Source organism: Vipera ursinii (genome assembly GCF_947247035.1).
Source record: "Vipera ursinii genome assembly, chromosome: 1".
In the NCBI taxonomy this organism is placed as follows: domain Eukaryota; kingdom Metazoa; phylum Chordata; class Lepidosauria; order Squamata; family Viperidae; genus Vipera; species Vipera ursinii.
Window position 1 is genome coordinate 261915148 of NC_139512.1, and position 20288 is coordinate 261935435.

The 20288-nt window shown below is 40.0% G+C and overlaps 1 protein-coding gene and 1 long non-coding RNA gene across 2 annotated transcripts in view; both read left to right on the top strand.

Annotated features, from left to right (window-relative positions):
* Positions 1–20288, top strand: part of TRMT11 (tRNA methyltransferase 11 homolog) — a 496326-nt gene that overhangs the window by 228874 nt on the left and 247164 nt on the right. The window lies entirely within an intron of this gene.
* Positions 808–20069, top strand: LOC310644404. The gene is made up of 3 exons (XR_014493296.1): positions 808–951; positions 12484–12600; positions 19864–20069. It is a non-coding gene; the product is annotated as an uncharacterized lncRNA (long non-coding RNA).

The following is a 20288-nucleotide window of genomic DNA, read 5'->3' on the forward strand; positions in this document are numbered from 1 at the left end:
CTGACCATTTGCACCGAAAATGCATACGTTCCTTGCATCAAATAAGTTCCCTGAAAACATATAGAGTAGGTTTCCTGATGCATCATTTAAAGTTCAGTTTTTAAAAAATTATTTAAATTTCTTAAATGAGTAATCTAGAAAAAAAATCTTGTGCTTTATGGGAGAAAATAATCTAGTATTGCTGGTCGTTGCATTACCTGCTCATCTTGAGTTGTGTAGTAACTCATATGTTTTGCATATGTTTCATGTCCTGCTCAGCTAAAGTAAAGGTCTTCAAAGAATTAATAAATGTGTTGCAATTCCTACTCCTTGCACTGAAAGAATCTTATATCTCACTATACAATTCACTAATAATAAATAACTCCTTTTTTCATTTAGGGATACATTTGCTACCTTGTCCTGAACTTATGAAAATACTTTTTTAAAAAAACATAGTGTCATATTGTTAGTCTCTGCTGGCACATGAAGCTTAAGGCCCATTCTCCCTTAAAGAAATAAACAGTGAAGTGTTATCTGAGCCTCATGTAGTTAAAAATGTCTGCCACTTGGCAGCAAGATTTGTTAGCTCAGACAGTCTTTCTTTGTACTAAGTAGGCTTGACGTAGTACTATTTTACAAGGAAGCCCCATTGTACCATTATTAGCCAGCCAAAATGAAAAAGTTCTCAGTTGTTATGTAGCATTCCTCAAAACTCTCTCTCTCTCTCTCTCTCTCTCTCTCTCTCTCTCTCTCTCTCTCTCTCTCTCTCTCTCTCTCTCTCTCTCTCTCTCACACACACACACACACACACACACACCACCCCATACTATTCTGCCTGGCAAGGTTGCAGATACTTCCATTCAGTGCTTGGGAAAAATGCTCTAGCTTCTTCAAGTCAGACTTCTACAAGTCCAATGTGTACATTGGATAGCATGCTCATACATTATTTCTTTGCTCAGAAATAACCATCAGGTAGGGAGGCTCTGTAAAAGGAGACCTTTTTTGGTTACAATTTTATGAATGGAAATGCCCTCAGCTTAAAAGCTAGCATGCTCTGCAGCACTTCCTGTAGTCTTTGGATTTCCATACAGTATATCAAAAATATGGAAAGATGATGGTAGTTGCGAGAAAGCTTGGACAGGGAGAAAAGCAGGAAGATTGGCGTACCAATATAGAAGACAGTATTGTGGCTAAGGGTGCCCTTGGAGCTCTCTGAGATGTTTCATTACCAAACTAGGTAACATCATCAGAGCTAGGAAGGAGGTCAGATTTGCTCTCATTTTATATTCTAGTGGCTTGCCTTGTCAGTATTGGTGGGAAGAGATTTGGTGGTTCCTTGATTGGGGTGTTGTTTACTGTTAGGTTGGAGTAGTTTGCTTCACTTTAGGCCAGTGCTTCCTGGCTGTTAGCACAGGATAATGTTGATCAGTGGGCGGAAGCTGCCAGCCAAACCACAGCTATGGCTTTGTCTGATGTGTCCAAGCGGCTCCATACCAGAGCCTTGAAGTCTACATCAGACTTCAATTTCTCCCTTCATCTTTCTCCCTGCATTTCACCCCCCCTCCCCACCAATCCACTCATCTGGAGGATTCCCTAACTCTCTGCAGCTGATCTTGAGGGCTCAGGAGGCTACACAGGCAGGGGATTTTTCCTTTTCTCTGAGTTCTGCGGTAGAACGTCATTCTTTTTCTCAGGAAGGGTTAATTGGATGCTTCCCATAGCCTGGATGCAAGAAAAAGAGCAACAAATATGCCTTTATTCTTTTAAAACAAAACTATAACACCTATTTTTAGGTGAGGGACCGTCTCTCATCCGTACAGCTCCATCTCTGAAATGGTTATTACGTTGGCCTTCTTACTATGCTTTACACTATTCAAAGGACTTTGGAGTACAAACTTTACAAAGGGGGGGCAGAGAAGGCAACAATGGAAAGAGTTGAAAGCTGAAATTGCCTTTTAATGCATTTAAAGGTTCATTTCTCCTACTCTCTTCCAAAGTCCTTCTTCTTTGCAGATGTTCATCTCCACTGCTGTTTAACTAGGATTCCGTGTAAGATTTGGCATTCAGTTCCAAACCTTAGCTGTCCATATTATATAAGTTTCAGGTTTTGCTTGCAGCCTGAAATAAGTTTTAGATTTTTCTGGCCAGCATTACTGTTACAATATTTTTTCTAAGTATATTTCTGGAGAATATTTGGAATGCACAATCAGTTCATCAATTACATGCTAAAAATCTTGCCTCTTGATTCAGTGAAGTCCAACAGACTACTTCTGTAGCCCGCATATATCAAATACGATTGTTTGATAATTCCGTGAATTAGGATCGTCTACATGTAAATCCCTGGTTTCTTTTAAAAAGCAAAGGCTAAGCTTGACTTTGTTTCTCTTTTGCTAACATTTTGCTGCCACCTGCAACCTCCTCTGGGGGAAAAAATATTAAAATGACAAGGCTACATTTATGCATTCAATTGGGACTGTATAAGTTATTAATGGATCAGGTCCAGATGTGTACTCAACACATTGATTTAATGGTTCTGAAAAGAAACCCCAAAATCTTTTTTGGTAGTTGCGGCCCCAGCTGTTCCTCTCAATATTGCTTATTTTTGCAAGCTAAGTTAATCATAGATGTTATGAACTGGCTTCTTTGACCATGTAATTTTTCATGTGGGTGTGAAAATATGGCTTACTGAAGATGATTACATAAATGGACAACAGTAGGATGGAATTAAAGGGAAAGAATTGAGAAGCAGACTTCACTAAGACCATATAAAGCATGTTCTTTTCTTGAACACAAGCCATACTAGTTCGGAGGTAGATGTTTCACTTCATATTTCCTGTACCTGTGAAGCAGTCATATTTCTCCTCTGACAGCAGAACTTATTTTCATTATCAAAATAGCCCTTGCGAAGCTCAAAAAAAAAAGATTAAATAACTCAGGAGTATCTGAGAAAGGAAAGTATTTGAACATTACCAAGCATATTTTAATTTCTTGGCACTAGCAATACTGCATATTTTATATACCAAAGGAAAATATTAATACCAAAAATGTTCACCCAATATTTCAACCTAATAAAATATAAACATTTAAAATGTTAAATCCTGATCAGGGCAATGCAAGCTGAAGAGGGAGATCTTGCTCTTTTCCTGAAAGTTGAAATATAATTGAAGACTGAGTGTAACTCCCAAAGGGAACACTTTTATTAGAGCCACAGAATGCGGGGGGGGGGGGGGGAGGGGAAGGGGCAGGGAAGATCAGTGAGACACAAGCAGAATTGTGACTGTGACATCCCCAGCAGTTTACACGCATCTTTAGAAGGACTGGAACTTCCACTGCAATGCTATGATGATGCTTTTGCCATTCTGATGAAAATAGTGAAATTTTGAGGACACTGTTAAAGGGAGCTATGTATTGCTTTGGATCTGATCCTCAAAAACTGCTTTGAAACACACCATACCTGTTCGCAACTTCATAAACCAGTCTTATATTTCTCAAAGAAACACTGAGCAACAGTAGACTGGAATCATGTTACACAAGAACAGATGTAGCTATTTTACAGATAGATGCAAAGTTTGTGCTCCCAAACACCTCAAAATTACACCTGGAAAATAATTGACAATTTGAGCAGGTCTTTCACCATACACTAGAGATAAAACACTGCAAACATTTGTCTTTTACGATAATTGAAGCTTCTAGACACTCCTAAAGACTAGTGTGATCTGAAATTCATTACAATAATCAGTTGGGATACAACTGAGACCTATATCACTTTTTGCTGACTATAAGTAGCTTAGAAATTATTGCAGAAAACCTATTACCAAAATAACATAAATGAGCTTTTTGCTACCACCAGCAGGCATCAAAGAGCACTGTCAGTCAACTTGCCCTGACTGACTATGGATCTATTCTTTCAGAAGGGGCCCAACTATCAAAAGAAGGTGAGGATTGCTGATCATAGACAGCTGATAGTATAATAAGGTGATTCAAGTTGATGGGTGAAACCTTTTTTGTGATAAGTTATTTTATTTTGGAATTGCTAAATCAAAGGTTGAAATTATGATTTTAAAAATAGGAATGATTTAATTAACAATTTGTTCTAGATGTACAAAGAATCACAGGCAATTGGAACATAAGCTACTCAGTCTCCTGAAATGTGAGATGGGCAGAAAATAAATCTGATAGCTAGCTGGATGGATAGAGGGATGGATGAATGTACGGATGGATGGACGGATGGATATTAATATGCCTAAAGGTCCTTGCTCTGGTCTTACTGTATCCATGAAGTTCGGCCAGAGTGCATACCTGTCTTTGTATGCGTGTAGATTGCTTAGATGGGTTTCTGAATAGGCAATCTATGTATTACCATTCATACTAAAGGAACTATGACAACAGTTCTTCTCTTTCAGAAACCAATGTATCCCTCTTGGGAAAGGACTGGGAAAATCTCTTTAGAAATTAATGGAGGTGGGGCTGCCAACACACCTAGGGCATTTGCTCATCCCACTGAATGAGGTTTCTTTCAAACAAAACATAGAACTTGTGATTCAGAGTTTTCATCTAAAGCATGAAAGTAGAAGATACATTTTGCAGGATGCAATTTAGGAACTCTGCTGCACAGTTCACTGTATGAAAATATAAGTTTGATGTCTGCCAGTATGACAGTCATGCTACTGAATAATTGGATGGGAACTTAGCATGATGGCTCCTGGCAGACAGTTGAAATTCTCCAGGCTGTTTAAACTTTTTGTAAATGATAACTCAAATATGCTAAACTCTGGGAGGCTGTGGACCACAAGATTGTTGGTATCTCATTAATATCTAGTAATCAATTACATCAAGTGTCATACAAGCTGAACAAATTTATGGATAGGGCTTCCCTTTGTTCTCTTCCTCTCTGCTCTCCATAGGCAGTCAGGTCCCAATCATCTGGCCAATTCTGGATCTAGCAAAATGTTAGTGTACAATAGAAGTATCTGGGATTTCAGTTTTTCTGGAAAACAGAGAAAATTGAGTACCACCTAAGAATTGCAAGAAATCAACAACAGATTTTACCATTTTAAGATGGAATAGGTTATTCATAAAAATACAGTTCATGCTCAAATTGTATCACACTCTTTTATATTGAATCTAAACTTAGAAAATGGATGTAAATTTCTTCCTTCTGTTTTGTACAAAGCAGAACAAACTCCTGCATCAAGACTGATTTTCATATGTGATTTACATCAAATGTCACTTTAAAAAACAACAACTATGCCCTTTGTAATGTACAATCAACTATTTGGCACATTTATATGTTTTTCCACATCAAAGTTGTCAGAAAAAAAATCATAAACACAATTAACATGTTAACTAAAGTCTGCTGACAGACATTTTTTGTGGTTTAATGTTCTCTTTTAGTCCAACTGAAATATTTATCTTTTAGTAGTATTTTTCCAAATATGTACAATGTTGGAAGTATGAATTGTTGAATAATTTTAAGAAGAGAAAGCAAGGACAATATAACCTAAAATTTTGTTGAAAACTATTCTTCTGAAAGTTTGTATTGAAATTACCAGAAATTGAAAGCACAAAATCTGAGATTCATAAAGTTGGAAAGTTCTTCAAGGATCACCCCAGTTGAAGCATAAATAAAATTTTTACCAATTTGAATAAGAGTACACTTATCAAATTACAAATTTTATATTTCATGATAGTCTCAATGAAAAACCTTTAAAAAATACTGTCAGATTCTACAGTGCAGATATCTATATAGTGATGTTTGAAAATTTGTTAAAAATCCCAAGAGCAAAATATAGGATTACTATAGCACATTATAGTAATGGATAGTATTATTTATATTCCTGTATTATAATGCTGTACTCATCAACATTTTAGGGTTCGGGTTTATATCTTGGATTAAGAGGTGGAAGGAATGCTTATCCAATTGGTAGATAATACAACATTACGTGGGATAGCTAATACTCTAGAAGATAGAATAAAAATCATAACAATAAAGACTTTAAAGATATGGCTGACAGCAGAATGAAATTTCACAGAGACACCTAAGAACCCTAAATCATCAACTTATGGCTGGGTTTATATATCAAGTGAGCTACAAAAAACTGAAACACCTATACAAAATGCCCATATACATAACATTCAATCCAACGTATTCTGCAAATCAAGAAAGTGCAGTAATTGAAAAAGTTGATCGTGGATATAAGTATACCTGCAAGCTGGGTGAAAAAGACAAGATGGCATCTATGATAGTGCAAACAAAGTTTGACAACTTTCTTATATGTGTCAGACATACCAAGGGGCAAGGCTTCGGTCACACAGTCACAATGTCATCTTGAGTTTTATGACTTTCCCCACAGACGGCTCTGCATGGGTTAGTGAGCGGTACAAGAATTACATTTCAATATCTCTTCTCAATGCTTTCTCCAGTTGGCCTGGGGTGATCCTGTAGAGCTTACTTTTTCTCCAAAAAGCCTAAGAATGGTGATGTGGCATCCCACCTAGGTGTATCAATGGATGCAATAACATAACAGCAGGTGCTCTGGTGCCTTAAATGAAGAGAAATAGCTGTTTTGCTCCCTTTTCTACAAGCAAACACATTTGAGAAAAGTTGGCAATGTGGCATCACTATTGGGAGTAAACAGAGAGCTTCTACAAGCTGTTTCTCTATGAATGTGCCATTAATTAGGGTAAATCATATACACGCATACAAGTGTATGCGTGTATATACAGACACATAAACATACATGCACATGCATATGCACATGCACACAGTTTAGTATAGGTTGAAATGTCAGCTTTGAAAATATTGGCTTATTCCTCTTAAATGCCTGAAAAACACCAGACACGGGATAGATGCTACTGCAATGCTAGTAAGTGATTAAAAACAAATGCTGTGGAACTAGGCCTAATTATATTACTAAAGGGCTATTTCAATTTCTTCAGATGTGAGATCAGGAAATCTGTATTCTATTACCTCTCCTTTAAGCTAGCTAATCCTTCCCCAGCTTGGAACTTAGACTGGAGCAATCTGTAGTATAAGAAACAATTGGAAAAGAGACTGTATACCTTCTGGGATAACTTTTGCTTAGCCTTCCAGAGTAATTGGGCAAGAAGCAAATATCAACAGTGTGACACATTTTTTTTCTACAATTCCCTTGAAATTAGGGAAAAGCTACACTTGTAGAAAATATCATGGCCAGCCAAAGATCTTATGCTATCAAAGCCAAAGGATAAAATGTCTTGTCAGCCAGCTCCAGTTTCAGATACAAAACCCTGCATCTTAGTTCAACATTAGGATGCTGAGATATATCCTTGTCAGGGTCTTTGACTGCTGCCTAAAACAAAAATAATAATAATAAATTTTTTTCAAATAGGATTCTTACAGAGTTCTTAAGGAATTCTCTTTAGCATAACATTCAGAGTCAATTATGTTTCAAGAGGCATATAAGCCAAGTAAGTAAGTAAAGGTTTATTGAGATGAATGAAGTGGGGTTACAAGAATTCCAGCAACTGAAATATTTTCAATTTAGGGGCAATATATTTTAGTATTGTTCAGGCAGAGAATTTCTGATTTTCTTTTGAAGTCTTCCTGTGATCTGACAGGGAGGCAGATCCCCACTCTGATATCAGGGAAGATAACAGCTGGCTGCTTAAATCGCAGCCTCGTGAATCTCCATCGGTCTGGAAACCAGTTCTTATATCCCTCCATCACTTCTAAGGCAGCTGGGTATTTTTTCTTTTTCTTTTGTAGGCTGCAACCTAATGAATCTTTCTTTATTTAAAATTGCTACCATTTTCATCAGATATTTTGAAGGTTTGGACAGGGGCCCTTGTGAAGCATAGTTAGTTTCTTTTGACTTCATGGCTGTAGCCTAGCCCAGCAGAGTATATTGAGGAGTACTGAAGAGCAGCTCTGTGTGGTGACCTTCTTGAAGAAACCTGATTAGAAAAGGCACAGGAACAGATCTGCAAGGTTTTTTTTTAATTACTCTATAACAAGGGCGTGAAACTGCCGGCCCGTGGGCCGGATGCATCATAGCAAAATTAATTATTAAATTATTAATTATTAAAATTAATTAGGGACCCTGATCGGGTATGTTTTTAAATGCACTGAGAAAGTTTTCTTTAAAATGGGGATCACAATGGAAAAAGGAAGAATAATTCTACTCAATTTGCAATCCATACCACTCTAGTATTTTTTTTTTAAAAAAAACCTTACATCATTGAATGTGAAACATTTGATAATACATGTAGTTACCGTACATAATTGGCTTCTTTGAGTTGATTGTAGTTGTTTCTCATTAGCAATGGCAAAAAATATAGATAACTCCTCTCCATGTAACCTTGATGTAATTGAATTGAGTTTCAAGTTTGTAGGCTTGCAGTAGGGATGATTAATGGTATATTAAAGAGAGTTTTGCATCCCTGTCACCCTTCAAGATGGCTTTGCAATAATCGAGAGCCCTGCTTCCTCCCCATATCCAGGAAATTAACTTATTTTATTTTCACTGGCTTAATTTAAATGTGCCATATTTTTGAGCTCTTAAATAGAAGGAATGACTAAAAAATTGCTTATGTCTTTGCAGCAAGTGATGAAACTGGAAAGTAGGCTTTCCTGATGTCCTTTGTGCACAAGGCAGAACTAATTTTATTTCCCACACCAACATATATCAAATCCTGCTAGCACAAGTCCTTCTATTTATTGAGATAACAGCAGCAAAAGAAAGGGTCAGTAAAGACAATATCGTGGTTTTTAATAGAATTGCGCTTCCTACATCTGCCTGGGCTAAATGAATTGCTGAAGGATTTGATCCATTTTAGGGGAGTGTATTAAGTTACATGAGTTTAATACACACAAACATCCATTTGGTTAGACATTGGCAATTTTGTGCCAACAATAACTTTGGGATTTATTAAAAGCAGGCCACTGTTTTAATGGGAAATATTTTGATGCTATGAGAAGTAATATGTTTTTGATGAGATTTATAAAGCAGATTCAAAGAAGTAAAGGAAGAGGTGACTCCTCAATGGAGCTTATTTTTTTAAGAGCATCTTCACTTGCATATTTCTTATTTGTAAATAAACAGATTTCAATCAAAACAGCACTGGAGAGAAATCATTTTATTCTATTTTACATTAAACACATGACTCAACATTACTTGCATTGGAGTCATTCCTTCAGATACTTATTTAGGATTTGTAGCACATCAAACCTATAAAAAAAAGATTTGGGATATTTTGTTATATTACCCACAGTTAGAGTCAAGCACAATCATAGTATTTAGTGGTGGGATGTATTAGCAGACTAATGCTATGCAATTCAATGAAAGATGGGTCCTGTTTAACTCTGTATACAGAACTGTAAATTAAGTCATAGATGTTGTTGGAATTTTACTGGAGGTTGAGGCTACCAGGTCTAGACCACAACAATCTAGACAACTGCTGGACAGAAACAGAGAGATACAGAAAATGCTAACTCTTTGTTTTCATCTAAGGACAATTTGCAGTTCTTTAGCCCAGATCTCACAGCAATAGATCAGTCTGGCTAATGTGATATGAAGCACTACGCATGCAAAAAGAAACTCTTTGTTTGGCATACTGCACTAAGATCCAGCACAGAACTAGCTTGAATTGCCATGGTGTGTTTCTGTCACTGAGGCCATTCTATATAGTAGAGACATCTGCTGCCTTGAGTGCTACAGAGGTGATAAACTCCCATTGATCAGCCAGCATTACCTGTAGTTGTGTGTGTTTCATGAACTTGTAAATATGAATCGTCAATAGGGAAATCCATAGTTTTGATGCAAAAATTTGTAGCTCATTATTATTATTATTATTTATTATTTATTCAGTTTCTATACCGCCCTTCTCCCGAAGGACTCAGGGCGGTTAACAGGGCATATATAAATAACAATACAAAAATTAAAAAGAGATTAAACAAATGCCCAATTAAAATACAATAACAGTAAAAACAGTAAAAAAAACATTAAAAAACCCTAATATTCCCCATCAGGCCAGACCAGCTAGTTCAAATAAGTGGGTCTTCAGCCCGCGCCGGAAGGAGCGAAGGTCCGATGCCATCCGGAGCTCAACCGGCAGTTGGTTCCATAACGCTGGAGCGCCCACTCATTAATAGAGTGCATGCTTCTAGTTCAAACCATGATATTTTAGATAACTATATTGATGGAATTTTTAGATAACTATACTGATGGTATTTTTAGATAACTACACTAATGATATTTTTAGATAACTATACTGATGGTATTTTTAGATAACTATACTGATGATATTTTTAGATAACTATATTGATGGTATTTTTAGATAACTATACTGATAGTATTTTTAGATAACTATAGTGATGGTATTTTTAGATAACTATATTGATGGGAAACTAAATCGTATCTAAACTAAACTGATGTAAAACCCAGGAAAGCTATTGCAGTGAATTCAGACAGTCTGAAAATAGATGGATCACTGCTTTGATTCAGTGAAAGAGCTATATATGTTGAGCCTGAAGGTTCAAATTAATGAAGACTTTCCAAGGATACCTAAACTGAAGTCCATATTGTTACAGCTCACCTATAAGTACCTTTATTTCAATTGTCATTGAACTGAAGTGTGGCAGGAGGGGGTTAAATATTTATGAGTACCCTAAATGTGGATTTGCACACCTTAATACATTCGTCATTCTCTACTCAATGTTCCAAGGTAGTTATGAATATTGGTACCAATCCTTCAAAGAGATACAGTAATTTAATTTGCTGTTATATATCCCAACTGCCTTTTTATTTCAAAACAGTTTTTGCATGAACCTTGGCCACTATGTATCTTTAAATAGATATATTTGGATATTGTTGCCAGATTTTGAACTTCAAGATTGTGACGTGTAAATGCTTGGTTCTTGAATAACACTTAGGTTCTTTGATTAACACTTAAGAAGTTAAAATATGAACAGCTACCAAACCTCAAAATAGCTGAAGAGAAAGCAATATTTCATGAGAGATCTCAAGTGCAGACAGTACTTAATTCAACACTAGCCTAGAATGTACAGATACTTTATTTGTTTTTTTTAAAAAACAACCTTTACTTTTCTTAATCGAACTGTAGTTTATGCTGTGTATGTTGGAGTAAGCATGAAGTTCAGATAATTTGTTTATGGACTCTTGTGGCATTTGTTACAAAGATGTTTAATCTAAGAGAACAGCAGCAAGAGTCCTAAACAAGGTCTAACACATTTCACAGACTTGGGCCATTATTTTCTTGGCCGGCAGAATGGCAGCAGTGGTGTTGCTGAGAAGATAAATACTCACTCCAGCTCCCTTTTTCTCTTGTAATGTCTCCCTGTCTGCTTTAATAAATGTCTTCTGGCTCTTGGCATCTCCTTGGACAAGGAATGTAAACTGAAAGTCCATGGAGCCTACAACTGGCACAAGAGTACGTGATGAATAATATCAGGCAGAGACACCACGGCTAAGCTTCCCAGATCAGTATTCAGTAGTACAGTCTGCATTAAGGTAAACTATGTTGGCTGAAGGAGGTGGAAGGCACTATCTCTAACCCGACCCCCATGAAGCACATCCTTCAATATAGATCAGGGGTCTTCAAACTTGGCCCTTTTATGACTTGTGGACTTCAACTCCCAGAATTCCTCAGCCAGCTTGCCTAGCTGAGGAATTCTGGGAGTTGAAGTCCACAAGTCATAAAAGGGCCAAGTTTGAAGACCCCTGATCTAGAGAGAAATTATTCATGTTGGCTGCAGACAGCTGAGAAAGGGTCAAGAATATAAATCAGCTATGTATAAAAATGAAAGAATATTTTTTTTAAAAAAAAGAATGCAAGCACCTTTGTCTTCATTTTGGCATATAGGGTTTTATGTCCCAAATATATATTTAAGCTCCACTGAGAGCTAAATTGCTCTTTGTAGGTATGTTTTTAACATTTTCTTGGTATAATTTTTTGTCAACTAATACTTTTGTACTCTGGGTTCTTGTATCAACATTTTATACTCTTTATTCTTCATAGCGAGGGAAGGTCATGGTTTTATATGCAAAAGATCTCTTGCTTCATTCTTTGGTAGTTTTAGGAGTGGCAGAAGAAATTCTAACCAGCGCTCTCTACTTCTTACGTCAGTCCAAAGAATCAAATACTGTACTTTTTTTAAAAAAGAAGTAATTCTGGGGGTCAAAGAGAAGGAAATTTGTTAGCAAAGGAGCTGTCCAACTACTGTAAAAGAACAGAAAGAGATGTTGTTTTCAGCAAAACTAGTTGCAAATCCAGCAACTTTGTGTCTAAGATGGCACCCACAGACCTTCTTTAAGATTGTAAACTAAAGAACACCTGCTTCCCATACAGAAATTTGATGGATTATCCATCCATACCACAAATTCTAGGGTTTTATTCAAACATGTGCCACCTTTACAACTAAACTTCCAGTGGTATGAATTGCCTAGGTAAGGGAGCTAGTGTGAGAGGAGTAAACAAAAAATAAAAATTGCTTTAACCTTTCAGGTCTTATCCAAGGAGGGATCTCAGAGGAGACCTTATCCTTGGAGGTCTCATCACCAACTGTGACCTTGTTGGATATGCCAGACAGAAACCCTGAAGAGCAGATGCCATTTAGCACAGGTGAACTCTGATCCCATTCAAACTATGTCTTTGATCCAAAATGTTGAGTTGACCCAATATGACATTCAAATGAAAAATGTGTTTAGTGTTAATATTTTAACATGCAAATTGGACACTGTCATTTTCAATTTTTTTAAAAAAAAACATTAACTCTCACAAACGCAGATATGTAGAGTGCCCCATTAATTGGAATTGAGGCAGCAAGTGTATATACATCTGAGGTGCAGATGTTCCTGTTTCTGAGAGTATTTCTGGCCATAGCTCTTCATGCATTAATGTTCTAGGCTTCTGTAAGCTGCCTTGATCTTCCCGTCCTTCTATTGGCATGATTAACATCAATAAATATGTAACCAATGCAGTATTATACTTTAAATAAAATCGAAAGCAAAGTTGGCGAAGTTACTCCCGCATCGATAGTATTTTAGGAAGTTTTCAGATGATCCAAGTAGTAATGTAAATTGTAAACTAAGCATAGAAGATCCTGGCTTTTATGCTATAGTTGTAATGTCAAGGAAATCAGTTGAATCTACCATTTACTTAGTCTGAAGTAGGATTGCCAGTTCATTTGAAATGAAGTTCTTTCGGTATTTAGTTGCATGTGCAAACCATACAGTAAATAACTCTAAAAATTCTTTAATGGTAGGTGTGATAGAAAAGTATTTCAAATATTTAACCCCTAATATGAGTTGTAAAAATAGTATTTTCTACAGCCTGGGGCCTTCGTCTTTGTGCCACAGTGAAAAAATCTTTGTCATTTTATGTTTCTCGCCAAAAATAAAAGTTTCATCTCTTTGCAAACGTGCCAAGAGTCAGTCATTTCCACATCCATTTTAGCTTAAGCAAAAGGTGTGGATTCATGATTAGATAATACTGATTGAACTGTCATGATTATATATTATCTGGTCCTTTTACAACATGACATTGAACTGTAACCGGAATTCTCCTACCATTCTGTATCTCTACAGGCTTATCAGCCCTGATGTATTTCGCTGACTCTTTTGCTCTAATTCCCTCTTCTCTCCTCCCCTCCCCTATAATTTTGGAAGGTCCGGGTTACATCCACTGTGGGAGAGTGGTTGAGATTTTACATCTGCTGCCCCCAGAGGTGAGAGCTCTGGGTGGTATTGCTTCCCCCCCCCCGGTTATATGTACCAGGCTGCTCCCCGGCCCTGACCGCCGTGAGAGGGCGGGATTCGATCTGTTCCGGGGTTTCCCAGCTCTAGTGGCAGTGGAGCTGGGCTGGCACTCTGGTCATTTGCCTTCGATTTATTTTGAGATCCTCCCGTATCGATCTGGTCTGCCTTGCTGCCTTTTGTCAGACTTATTTAATAACCATCATGCGTCTGACTTATCCTAGCACGGTTTTACTCGCCCTCAGGGCCCCCCCCCATCCTGGGAGCGACCCGCCTTACTTTTTACACCTCTTCTTGATGAAGGGCCCGATTGTTGGGACCCTGAGAGATGGCTGGGCACGGGTAGGGGCCTCCGATATAAATCAATTAAGAGGCCCCTGGTTAGTTTTTTGGCTAAATTTTTTAGGAGGTTAGGGAGGGGGGTGGGAACTTCTTTTGGTTGTTCGGATATGGGGGGTAGTCCAACAACCGTTGTTCAGGCCAGGTCCGGGATTGATCGCGGGGGGGAGGAGCGGGGGTCGGTTGCCCCCGGGGCTCCAGGGCAAGTTGTGGGATTACCCATTCCCACGACATTAGGGAATGGCAGCAGGTGTAGGAACAGAGGGCCGTATCGATCTCAGGGAAGGCCTCTCCGCTGCTTACAAGCGGTGAGGCACTCCGACCCTCTTGTTCCGCCCCGAGGTCCCGGGAGTGAGGATGTGCAGCCTCCTGAGCTCCGGCTGGTGTACTTGAACGCCAGGTCTGTCGCTAACAAAGCTCCTCTCGTCCGTATCTTGGTCGAGTGTGAGCAGGCGGACCTGGCTTGCATCACGGAGACTTGGTTGGGCCCAGAGGGCGGGGTTCCTCTGGTTGATCTTTGCCCACCAGGTTTCCGGGTGCTACACCGGCCTCGGGCTCAGGGTAGGGGTGGAGGAGTGGCTGTTGTTATGAGGGAGACCTTGTGTCCGCGGGAGGCCACCGTTCCTCAGATAGTCGGGTGTGAGTCTCTCTTTTTGAGATGCGGCCCTGGTGCGCAGTTGGGCTTGCTGCTGATGTACCTTTCGCCTAGTCACGTAGCAGCAGCCCTGCCTGAGCTTCTCGATGTCCTCTCTGGGTTGGTGGTTGAGTTCCCAAAACTTATGGTTTTGGGGGACTTCAATCTGCCATCTCTGGGAGGGTCATCTGAGTTGGCTCGGGAGTTCATGGCTTCCATGACGGCCATGGACCTGATGCAAGTAATTTCGGGACCGACTCATGAGGGAGGCCACACCCTTGACCTAGTTTTCTTATCTGGACGGTGGTTAGATGATCTTGGTGGGGGCTCCCCAATTGTTATGCCCCTGTCATGGACCGATCATCATCTCCTGTGGCTGGTCTTCCGTTTTGCTACCCCCCGCCGTGGGTGTGTGGAACCAATTAGATGGTACCACCCCAGATGCCTAATGGATCCCGAGAGGTTCCAGGCAGTGCTGGGGTCCCCACCTGCCTCCTTTGCTCACAGCTCGGCAGATGCCTTAGTGGAAGCCTGGGAAAGGGCAGCCACTGAGGCTCTTGACCGAGTTGTACCCTTGCGGCCCCTGACCCGGTGCAGATCCCGTCGAGCTCCATGGTTTTCCGCAGAGCTCCGGGAGATGAAGCGTCGGAGACGGGGCCTAGAGAGCGGTTGGAGATCCAGCCGATCCGAATCTGACCGATTGCGACTAAGAACCCATATTAGGTCTTATCTCGCTGCGATAAGGGTGGCGAGGTCTAATCACTTCGCTACCCTTACCGCGTCCGCAGATAATTGCCCGGCCACCTTGTTTAGGGTGACTCGCTCCCTCCTTAATCAGGAGGTGAGGGAGGAACCCTTGCAGGGTCATGCTGAGGAGTTTAACCAACATCTGTCGGACAAAATCGCTCGGATTCGGACCGGTTTGGACTCTGACTGGGCAGAGTCTGACGATCAGGCCACGGGCAGTCTTGTCGATATTACCTGGGAGGAGTTTGATTCTGTGACTCCGGAGGAAGTGGACAGGATTATGGGGAGGCTGAGCTCCACCACATGTTTATTGGACCCGTGCCCTTCCTGGCTGGTTTATGCAGCCCGGGAGAGGACACGCAGCTGGTTCCAGGCAGTTATATCCGCTTCTTTGAGTGAGGGTAGCTTCCCTGCAGTCTTGAAAGAGGCAGTGATGAGGCCTCTCCTCAAGAAGCCTGCCCTGGACCCAGCTGTATTGAACAACTTTCGTCCGGTCTCCAACCTTCGCTTTCTTGCGAAGGTTGTTGAGAGTGTGGTGGCGCATCAGCTCCCTCTGGTCCTGGATGAAGCAGATTATCTAGACCCATACCAATCGGGTTTCAGGCCCGGGCACAGCACGGAGACGGCATTGGTCGCGCTGGTGAATGATCTCTGGAGGGCTCGGGACAGGGGACATTCCTCTGTTCTAGTCCTATTAGACCTCTCAGCGGCTTTCGATACCATCGACCATGGTATCCTGCTGCGGCGTCTCAGGGGATTGGGAGTGGGAGGCACGGTCTTACAGTGGTTCTCCTCCTATCTCCAGGGACGTTCGCAGTCGGTGTTGACAGGAGGGCAGAGGTCGACCGCGAGCTCTCTCGTTTGCGGAGTTCCTCAGGGGTCGGTCCTCTCGCCTCTCCTGTTCAACATCTACATGAAACCGCTGGGTGAGATCATTCGTGGCTTTGGAGTTGGGTATCATCAGTATGCTGATGATACCCAGCTTTTCCTTTCGACCCCAAACCACCCCAGTGATGCCCTCAACGTGATGTCCCGTTGCCTGGAGGCGGCCCGGGTCTGGATGGGGAGGAACAGACTTCAACTCAACCCCGACAAGACTGAGTGGCTTTGCATATCTTCATCCTGGGTTTATTCGGATATTCCATCTCTTTCTATGGGGGGTGAATTATAGCCCCCCGTAGATAGGGCTCGCAACTTGGGAGTCCTCCTAGATTCACAGCTCACCCTGGAAGACCACATAGGAGCTGTGACTAAGGGGGCTTTCGCCCAGGTTCGCCTGGTGCACCAGTTGCGGCCCTATCTAAGCCGGGATGATTTATGCACGGTCACTCACACACTCGTGACCTCTCGTCTAGACTACTGCAACGCTCTCTACATGGGGCTTCCCTTGAGGACCACCCGGAGGCTCCAACTGGTACAGAATGCAGCCGCGAGAGTTGTGTTGGGAGTTTCCCAATACTCCCATGTCACACCTCTGCTCCGTGAGCTGCATTGGTTGCCAGTTGTCTTCCGGGTGAGATTCAAGGTACTAGTAATGGTGTTTAAAGCCCTACATGGCAGGGGTCCGGAGTACCTTAGGGAACACCTGCTGCCGGCGTCAACTTCCCTCCGCCCTGTGCGTTCCCACAGAGAGGGACTCCTCAGGGTGCCACCGGTCAGAGAATGTAGATTGGTGGCCCCCAGGGGGAGATCTTTCTCTGTGGGCGCCCCGGAGCTATGGAACCAGTTACCGGTTGAGCTCCAGACAGCGCCCGATCTTCGTTCCTTTCGCCGCGATCTGAAAACATACCTGTTCGAACAAGCCGGCCTGGCCTGAGGGGGGATTGGTGGGGTTTTTACTATCATTTTATTGGGGTTTTTATTATGTATCAACTGTTTTTATGGGCATGTATTTAATTACCTTTTAATTTTTGTAACTCTGTGTTTTATTCTTGCCCTGTACACCGCCCTGAGTCCTTCGGGAGAAGGGCGGTATAGAAATATTAATAAATTAAATAAATATTGTGGATTGATTAAAGCTACTGGTTCTGGGCTTTAAAAATTGGAACGACGGAAAAGGATAGCTAATGGTTGCAGTATTTTGTATCACTTTATTATTACCTAATGGTAATCTGGGTGCTTGCAACTGGATCTGATAATCCAAGCATTGATGCCCCAGATTATGATGACGATGACGATGACGATAATAATAATAATAATAATAATAATAATAATAATAATAATAATAATAATAATAATAATAATAAGTTGTTGTTGGAAGGTACCTTGGAGGTCATCTAGTCCAACCCCCTGCTCAGGCAGGAAACCCTATACCATTTCAGACAAATGGCTGTCCAGTCTTTTCTTAAAAACTTCCAGAATTGGAGCATTCATAGCTTTTGGAGGCACATTGTTCCACTGATTAATTTTTCTAACTGTCAGGAAATTTCTCCTTAGTTCTAGGTCGCTTCTCTCACTGTTAAGAAGAATGTGATATAATATTTACTGGAATAGTACTAGAATAGAATTTGGAAGATACAGATCCAAATGCCTACTCCACCATTCAAGAAATACATTAAAGAATGATTATGATCTATTGGCTGTAATTTTGAACCTTCTGTGGCATAGAAAAATCTGCTATGGAGAGGGAGCTGGATTGGCATGGTGTTGAAGCCTATAGTAGGAGAATGAACTGATAATCACCCTGGTCCTTCCACTAGACCAATGGATTTTCTGGATCTTAATTTTCTCCTACAAGGGAAGAAACTTCTTGGTTTGAACATTTTCAGTGACAGGAATGACACATTAATGTTCATGCTGTCATATTAAAATCAGTTGAAGTGCTGCCATTTTTACTTTGAGGGCTCTAGATAATTGCCTTTTCTTCTAATGCTTTTCTTTTGTTTGCTGAAGAAAATGATGAATTCTTAACAAATCCTTGCCTAGATGTGCAGGATAGTTTTTTTTTGTATAACCCCAGTAGAACTTGCGTAAGATCCAGTTTCATTCCATGTGTGCTGAACAAAATAAACAAGAAAACACTAAGAGCATTGATGGGAAGAGTTGAACCAGAGCCGGAACATAAACAAAGCAATTGCCCAGTACAATCTATTGCCTGATTTTTTTTTTAAAGTGAAGGGATGATATTTATTTATTTAGATCATGTCTTCTGGAGTCGGGAGGAGGAGATGGACTGTTGTTTTAAAATGGGAAAGGGAATGGAGAATCAGTGGCCCTTGGCCTAATTTCAAAAGCCTTCTGCAAACAATCTGATCTGATCTCCTGAAAGAAAGGTCTCTTTTGCTGAGAAGAGAGAATGAGAGAAGATGGTTATAATGACAAAAGAATGGTAAAAAAATAGGGATTAAAATGGTGACCTTGCTTACTTTGGGCATTTGTAACATCTAATTTATGTGGTGCCCCCCAACAGATTAACCCTGAAATTATAAACTGAAAATCATTATTTTTATTCTAAAGCAGAAATCCCTATAGGTTGAAAGGGTCTCTTAGATTGTTTAATGTGCCAGATAATCCCATAAATATTTGGTGGCAAACTGCCTGATAATAACCGAAGTTTTTTTAACCTTGCAATGCTTGCATTGAAAATATTAATCTCAGCCAAACTCAGGAACCACTGTTTTTCCTAGATAAAGTTGCATTATCAACAAAGAGAGAGAGGAAGCAAAATCACATGCAATCTTAAACAAATAGGCAAACACTGAATTATTTGCCCTGGAATATTCCATTTAGTTATGAAGGACAGCACATCTGGAAACACTGCAGATTTTGCTGCTAATGTTGCTCTTCCATCAGGAGACAATCCTGCCATTTTAGAAATGAGTTGAGGGTAGTTATTAGGGATGAGTAGCACATCCAAGTTGCAGCAATGGCCATATAGGCTAAAAGGCCATCTTATATGGAGTGAAGTCGCTAGGACCAATTTTACTTTCTGGAGGTTGGAGGAAATAGAAGCCTTGAGCTAGAGAAATCACAGTACAAGTTTTGGTCTCTGAGATGAGGATGAATTTCTGAAAGTCAGAAATCTTTCAGGGTATCAAAAAAACCCCAAATATTTACTGTACTATATTCGTAGAAACCTGCAGGGATTTGTTCATGCAGTCACTAAAAGTCAACATTGACTTGAATGCACAAAACAAACAAAATATTCTCTTTGTTTTTCTTCCTTTGATTAAATGAAGAAAATTAAATATATGCGTTATTGCATAAAATTGCTTTTCTCAGAACAATGATCTGCAAATTTTGTATGGGATGCCTTCAGGTAAAACTGAAGATAAACAATGGCATGAGGGAAAAAAATCAGGTTTTCATAATGAAATAAATATGTGGAACTAAGGTTCTGTTAAAAATCGTAATATTTGATTTGTTTGTAAGTGATCTAATGCAACTCTTTTCTAATTTGGTGTTTTACAGATCGGTTGGGGGACACAGGTCCTGGAATTCCTACACAACTCATTTAATTATGGCCGGGTTCATACATCTTAATTAATATGGGTATTGTAGTTTAAGATATCTGAAGGAATCCAGGTTAGAAAATCTAATCTAGGGTAAGAGGCTATGTGGTACTGTGAAGAAGCAGGTTTTTAGATCATCCAAAGGCTTCATAATGGAGATTCTAGCCAAAAGCAAAATGTAAAGAGTAAAAGACAAGAAAGAGGGGGGGGGGAGATTACATTGTGGGGGGGGGAGGTTTTTACTGCATACTTAGAGTGATTGCTTTTGATCCAACATAGCTGGTTTGGGGATTATGATAAACAGCTTTACTAAAAACATCATGTATAAAATTCTTCATTAAAAGATGATATTTCAGTCATCTAAGACAGAAAGAAAACCCTGAA